Source organism: Ipomoea triloba, chromosome 15, assembly GCF_003576645.1.
Source record: "Ipomoea triloba cultivar NCNSP0323 chromosome 15, ASM357664v1".
NCBI lineage: Eukaryota > Viridiplantae > Streptophyta > Magnoliopsida > Solanales > Convolvulaceae > Ipomoea > Ipomoea triloba.
The window spans coordinates 9,291,853-9,299,551 of NC_044930.1; the positions used below are offsets into that span (position 1 = coordinate 9,291,853).

At 40.9% G+C, this 7,699-nt stretch overlaps 1 protein-coding gene across 2 annotated transcripts in view; it reads right to left on the bottom strand.

Moving 5' to 3' along the window:
* Positions 1 to 2,298: 2,298 nt before the first annotated feature.
* LOC116006295 (pentatricopeptide repeat-containing protein At3g12770-like) overlaps positions 2,299 to 7,699 on the bottom strand; it is a 10,503-nt gene continuing 5,102 nt past the window's right edge. Inside the window, exons 3-4 of one of the 2 annotated variants that reach the window (XM_031246610.1) lie at positions 7,209 to 7,401; positions 2,299 to 2,531 (exon numbers count right to left, since the gene is read on the bottom strand). The gene's annotated coding sequence lies outside the window, so the exon portion shown is untranslated. Of the gene's footprint in view, positions 2,532 to 7,208; positions 7,666 to 7,699 lie in introns of both variants that reach the window. The other variant, XM_031246611.1, reaches the window with a different exon arrangement.

A 7,699-nucleotide genomic window follows, 5' to 3' on the forward strand; every position in this document is an offset into this window, starting at 1 on the left:
TTACACTTCACTGCCTCATTTCAATATTCTTCAACTCCAAACAAGGGAACACTACTTGATCACCATTTCCAAGCATATCAAACACACTATCCTAAAAGTTTATGATTTTCCTTACTAAGCAACAAGGGTAATCAAACTAGAACTTTTGAAATACAAGAAGATGTCAAATTTTTCATGTTGCTTTTATGAGATCAAACATTCACCAAGAGATTAACTTGAGATTTTTAGTATGTAAAAAATTCTTTCGTAAACTATGCAGTAGCTTAGTCAAGAATCGTATATCCTAACAACATATAAAAATTCTATTATATATATCCATCATCTTCTCTATCCTCTTAAAAACCAGAGTAAGTAAAGAAGGAGGAAGCTAAAACTTAGTTATGAGAATTCTAAAAACTTTTGTAACTTCCATAACTGAGTCTCATGTTCCTTATATGAGACTCAAGTTTCTTCTTCATTACTTTGATTTTTTAGAGGACATGTTAGGGGATGTCTATGATGAATATATATAAAATAGAATTTTCATATGTTGCCGAGATATACGAACCTTTACTAAGTGATGCAAAGTTTACAAAATAATTTTTACATACTAAAAATCTCAAGTTATTACCTTAGTGTGTGAATTTCTCATAAAAGCAACTTGAGAAATTTGGCATCTTCTTGTATATCAAAAGTTATGGTTTGATTATCCTTGTTGCTTAGTAAGGAAAACCATAAACTTTTAGGATAGTGTGTTTCACACGCCCTATGATGGTGATCAAGTGTTCCCTTGTTTGTATTGATTCTCATGTTCCTTATATGAAATCCAAGTTCCTAACAAGTCATACGAGGATTATTGAAATGCTTTTGAGGTTGAAAACCCTTGAAATAGGATGTTGAAAAGTGAAAAATAATGCTGCAAAAGTGGTTTTATATAAAAAGGACAATAAGATGTGAATTTTCTATTTTACCCCTCTAATAATAGAGGGTTATTGGTTTTCCTTCATGTTGAAACGAAAATCTAACGTTGGGGACCGAACGCACCACTTTATTCATAACTAAAGGGTAAAAAAATTGATACGGACATAACTAAGGGAATAAGTCATCAATATGGGTATAACTCATGAATTAAATATGTAATTTTTCCTTTAAAAAATAATTTTAAACTCTAAACTTATTGTGATTTTCCATGTTGTCATCGATTCAAATTTGATTAAGAAGAATTAAAAATGATAAGTTCTCAAATTCAATTCCAAATCTCATATGCCGTACTTGTCAAGGATCAAAAGTGAAAAAATGTAACCATTGAAATATTAAAATTAGGAATAATAACTAAAAATTTTAAGAAAATGAAATCAATTAACTAATATAGAATGAGAACATTTACAATAAAAGGGAAATTAAAGGGGGAAAAACAAAGAATTACAGAGAGAGAGAGAGAGTTGCGGAGTAAAAACTACAATTAACATTAAACAAACAAAACAATTAAGAGAATTACATTCTTAGGGAATAAATCAATAATACATTATACATAGAATAGGGGAAATCATCATTTTGGTCCCTCAATTGTTTCTCAACTGTCAATGTAGTTCATAGTTTTCAATTTCAACTAATTTGATCTTTGAATTGTTTAAAATTTTGTCAATTAAACCCTTCCGATGATCAAATTGACGAAATTTTAAAAATGGGAAAATAACCATTTTGGTCTCTCAAAGGGTTTAATTGACGAAATTTTATACAATTCAATGATCAAATTAGTTGAAATTGAAAACTAGGGAACACATTGACAATTGGGAAACAAAATGTTGATTTTTCCTATAGAATATGAATCCTATTTTATTGTTTGATTTAATGAAGAATAGACTTCAAATTTCATATTTCAGTATTTGAGAATGTGGAAGATAGACCTATAGCTTGAGTGATAGACCATAGACCTAAACATAAAATTAATAATGGTGATGGATTATATAATGGCCAGTCTTTCTAACAAGAAAAGAATGAACACTACAAGAAATTTGTGCATTTGCCAATATTTTGAAACAAACACTGGCATTTTGTCTTGAAAGGTCATCAGTGGATAATTTTATGCTTTTCACTCTCCATAACCTTTGACAGGATTCCTTCAGCCCAAGAATCTAGCTAGTTAGAAAATTTTCAGCCAAATATAACGCAACAGTGAACTGGTTAGCAATAGTTTGTGATAGTTTTTTTCCCTTGTCTATTATGTTTCTTGTAATTTATTTATACTAGGCTCTATTTATATTCTCAATACTCAGGAAATTATCTCCTGAATATGAAGCATCAAAGTAAGACCAGGAAGAATATTGAACAAGCCATCATGAAAATACACTCGAACTTACAAGCACAATAATATAATAGAATATGTGCAATCATTTATTTGTCTTAAGCAGATAAATAGCTATTAAAATGAGCAAAGGCTAAAAGATATGCTTACATGAACTATGGTTTTCTACTTGGAAACATTTATTGGCTTGCAATTCCTATCCCTGGGACAGATGGAAGAAAATCACAACCGGCTAGAACACACGTGCCTGTAAAAGATCAACAGTCTGAGCTCATAAGGAGATCTAGATGTTTGAAATATCAAAAGATGATGAGAGTTGTATATTATGATTGTAAATTGTACAGAACGAATACAATAAATATATGAAAACACTAGAAGATACCAGCTAGAACACAACAACTAATAGAGTCCTAACACTCTCCCTCAAGCTTAAGAGCAGGAACAATATTAAGCTTGCCACGGAGATAGGAGAACCGAGCACCAGGGCAGCCAACTGATCTTTAGTAGATATAAAATGGACTTGAACCTCCTTCTTAGAGACCTTGTCACGAACAAAGTGGTAGTCGATTTCAACATGCTTCGTCCTAGCATGGAATACCGGATTCGCACACAGGTAGGTAGCACCCAAATTATCACACCACAGCTTCGGAGGCGTCCGTAAAGGCAAACCAAGTTCTTTCAGAGGAGAAACCAGCCATGTCACTTCTGCAGAAACATCTGCAAGAGCCTTGTATTCAGCTTCAGTAGACGAGCGAGCCACAGTACGTTGCTTGCGACAAGTCCAAGAAACAAGATTGTCACCCAGGAAGACAGCAAAACCACTTGTAGACTTGCGATCACCGGGGTCACCAGCCCAGTCCGAGTCAGAAAAGGTATAAATATCAAAGGAATTAGACCTGGAAACACGGAGACCAAAATGCACAGTACCTTTAACATAACGAAGAACTCGTTTCAGCATGGCCCAGTGAACAGTCGTAGGAGCGTGCATATACTGACATAGCCTATTGACTGCAAAAGAAAGATCCGGGCGAGTAACTGTGAGATACTGGAGAGCACCTGCAAGACTCCTGTACTGTGTCGGGTCCACATAAGGAACAGCGGAGTCATCAGATTCCTTGACTAACGAAACAGGAGTGACGAGCGGCTTACAGTCAACCATACCAGCACGTTTGAGTATATCGTTCATGTACCGTCGCCGAGAAAGAAGTAAGCCATCACCATGAGGAACCGTCTCAATACCAAGAAAGAAAGACGGTCGGCTCATATCACGAATCCGAAATTCACGACCCAGGCGCGCCACAAGATCATCAACACGAGCCGAGTCTGAGCCCATCACTAAGATATCGTCTACATACACGAGCAAGAAGACCTGTACAGCACCAGCAGAATAAACAAACAATGAAACATCTGTTTTGGAAGGGCAGAACCCGACGGAGACCAGAAAGTCATGCAGCCGAGTAAACCAGGCACGAGGAGCCTGCTTAAGGCCATAGAGTGACCGCTGTAGAAAACAGACATGATCAGGATGCGTCTTGTCCTCATACCCTGGTGGTTGGCGCATATAAACTTTCTCAGAAAGAGTCCCGTTGAGAAAAGCATTGTGAATATCCAACTGCCTCACAGTCCAATCCCTCGAAACAGCAAGTGACAGCAGTAGTCGCACAACAGTAGGCTTAACAACAGGACTGAAGGTCTCAAAGAAGTCCTGACCCTCAACCTGGTTAAAACCTTTTGCAACTAGACGTGCCTTATGCCGTTCGATAGAGCCATCGGCCTTTCGCTTGGTGCGAAAAACCCAATTGCACCCAACGACATTCATTCCAGGTGCATAAGGAACCAATTTCCAGGTAGAATTCTGTAGCAGGGCATTGAACTCAAGATCCATGGCCGCACGCCATTCCGGAAACCGCACCGCCTGTGTGAAACAAGTAGGCTCGGGCACAACGACTTGAGAAACCAAGCCAACCGGACCACGTGACATACTGCGCAACTGCATCGAATGAGACCGCGGTAAACCGCGGCGAGACTGCCGCCCCCGCGAACGACCACGTCGTGTGGCAACAACAAAGATAGTCCGAGAGCTGTCCGAATCAGAAGCACGTGGTACCACCTCAACACGGGTAAGCACAGATGCGGGAGGCATGGCTGGACTAACCAATGAAACAGGAGCCAAAGTAGCAACACCCTAAGGATCATGAGACGGAGAAGAAGCCTGCACAGAAACACCAGTAGCAAAAGGAAAGACAGACTCATCGAAGCGCACATGACGACAGATAAACACATTATTAGTAGTTAAATCCATACAACGATAGCCACGATAAGACTCTGGATAACCCAGAAAAACACAAGGAGAGGAACGAAACTGAAGTTTATGCTTATTATAAGGACGCAGGAGAGGAAAGCATAAACACCCAAACACACGTAAAAAGGAATATGTAGGTGATGATTTATGTAGGCGAAGGTGCGGAGACTCATTATGAAGGACATGAGTGGGCATTTTATTAATCAAATATACTGCGGTTTCGAACGCATAGTCCCAGAACTTCATAGGAACAGAAGCCTGAGCCATGAGAGCCAGACCAGTTTCAACAATGTGACGATGCCTACGTTTTACCCGACCATTTTGCTCATGGGTATAGGCACAGGACTGCCTATGCGTAATACCCAGAGATGACAGAGTGTTATGTAATTTTTTGTATTCTCCCCCTAAATCAGATTGAATGGATATAATCTTGCGAGAGAAAAAACGCTTAACTTGCATACGAAAACGATCAAAAATAGAGTGTAAATCAGATTTCGCACGCATAGGGAAAAACCAAACAAAACGAGAGTAGTCATCAACGAATAAAACGAAGTAACGATAGCCATTAACTGAAAGTAAAGGAGCAGGGCCCCAAATGTCTGTATAAATCAGTTCTAAAACATGACTACTAGAATGAGAAACCCGAGGTAAAGGAAGCCGAGAAGCTTTCCCAACCTGACAGGCATTACATAACGACGAACTAATACTAGAACGAATAGACAAAGAATCTAAAATATGACGCAACACGCGAGAGTGAGGGTGGCCAAGTCTGTTGTGCCAAACTGTGGAAGGAACATGAGCAGCAACCAACGCAACGGGACCCGGACTAGGAACCGACCAAGAATAAAGACCACCCGCGACTCCCCCTTTATGCAGGACCTCCTTGGTTGAAAGATCCTTCACAAAGAAACAATCGGGGTGAAATTCAAAAAAGACAGAATTATCACGAGCAAAACGTTGCACAGACATTAATGAAACAGAAAGACCAGGAACAAGCAGAATATTAGACAGTCTAAAAGCACGAGACTGAGCAGCTATCGAAGATGAACCAACACCAATAATGGGCATACCTGTACCATCACCAACGCGTAAAACGTCAGTACCGCCGTAGTTGGAAGCAGAAGACATCACCGAGGGGTCCGGTGTAGCGTGATTCGTGGCACCCGTATCCGGGAACCAGTGATGAGGGGCAACGGATGCAGCATCATCAAGACCAGCATCTGAATACGCCACATGGGCTTGAGGAGCAGGAGCTGCATTATACCGACGAAAACACGCAATAGCAGTGTGTCCATTCACGCCACAAATCTGGCAACGCACTCCAGCGAACCGACCACGGCCTCCTCTGCCGCGACCGCACCTGCCACGACCACCGCCTCGACCACCTTGCTGGAACTGACCACGGCCACGCCTAGCAGCCAAGGCAACCGGAGAATCACCATCAGCTCCGCATATAAACTCCTGGGCAGAAAGAAAATCTGAAAGCTCTGCCAAGGTTACTGGCTCGCCGGTCGTGAGAGTCGCCACCAACAGCCGGAACTCCGGTCTCAAGCCGCGAAAAACGTACAGGTTCTGATCGTCTAACCCGATCGGCCTGCCCGCCAAAGCAAGATCCTCAACTAGCAATTGTGCGCGACCAAGATAGTCGGCGACCGACGCATCGCCCTGACGGAGAGACTGCAACTGTCCGAGCAACCGGAGAGCACGGGCTCTAGTCGCTGATCCGAGAGACTGCTCAAGCGCAAGCCATAGCTGCCGCGATGCCGTTCTACCAACAGCAAGATGCATTACCTCTTCCGAAAGAAAAGAGATAAGCATCGATAAAATAGCATGATCCTGCCTCCGCCAGGCAGTTTGCGACGCCAACAGAGCAGCGTCCACCGAAGCAGCAGCAGAGGCTTCAGCCGGAGCAGCCTCCTGAGTGGCCGAAGCAGTAGGCATCAGACACGTACCATCAACATACCCAAGCAGTCCTTGTCCACGCAAGAACGGGAGAAGCTGCGTCCGCCAGAACAGGTAGTTCCGATTCGTCAGTTTGATGGAGACGAAGTGATGCGCGGTGGTGAGCGGGTTGCTGGCAACAAGGGGAGGAGAAGACATGGCAGGTTCAGTGAGAGTGCGGTCTGTTGAGCCACCGACCGATCCAGTATCTCCTACGGCAGCCATGGGGAAAACGAAAAACAAAGAGGGAAGCGGAAAAAAGAAAAGCGGAAAGAATATAACCCGGTAACTGATACCAGATGAGAGTTGTATATTATGATTGTAAACTGTACAGAACGAATACAATAAATATATGAAAACACTAGAAGAGACCAGCTAGAACACAACAACTAATAGAGTCCTAACAAAGATAACCTAGGAAGACATAAAATATTGTAGAAAAGAACTTGTAGAAGTTTTTGCAGATGGGAAATCATAGACACTATCCTCTGATATAACTGCAGCAATTCCTCCTTTTTCTACTTCGAGGATGTATATGTAATGCATCAGCTTTGTATGGAGCCACCACAAATTTAATATATTTGTTTATCTCAGTATTTTTTTAATCTCAGAATCATTACAGGTAATAGTTGGTAAGATCAAACATGCACAATCTGAATGATGTGTATGGGAATCAAGTACCTGAATTAATTGATGAGCCATCACTGGTGATGCTCACTGCCCTGTGGATATCAAAATTCAGGGCATGGTGTGCATTTGTTGTACTTAGTCCTCTATCTTTATCCCCACAAATGCCAGGAAGAGATTAGAGATAGCACTAATTGTTGCAGTCCTTAAGCTTTGCCATTACCTGATCACGGTTAGCTTTCCTTTCCTAGAGAAGCACATGGGAAATTGGGAAAAAAAATAATCTTGACAACTAAAACATCTTCAAAACAGGAAAATAAAAATTGGGCATTTAGAAGAATATAATGTAGTCAACACAAGAGCAGCAACTACATGCCTGTGCCTTTCATCCCCAATAGCAGCCTCATAAGGTAGATTTCCACCATCAAAACAACAATGAGAGTGATGTTATAATGTCAAAGCATACTTCTTCAATGCATAAAGTAGTTTAAGTATTTTAATTTCTTGTCACCTTCCATATTCAAAAAAAAAAAAAAAAAAAAAAA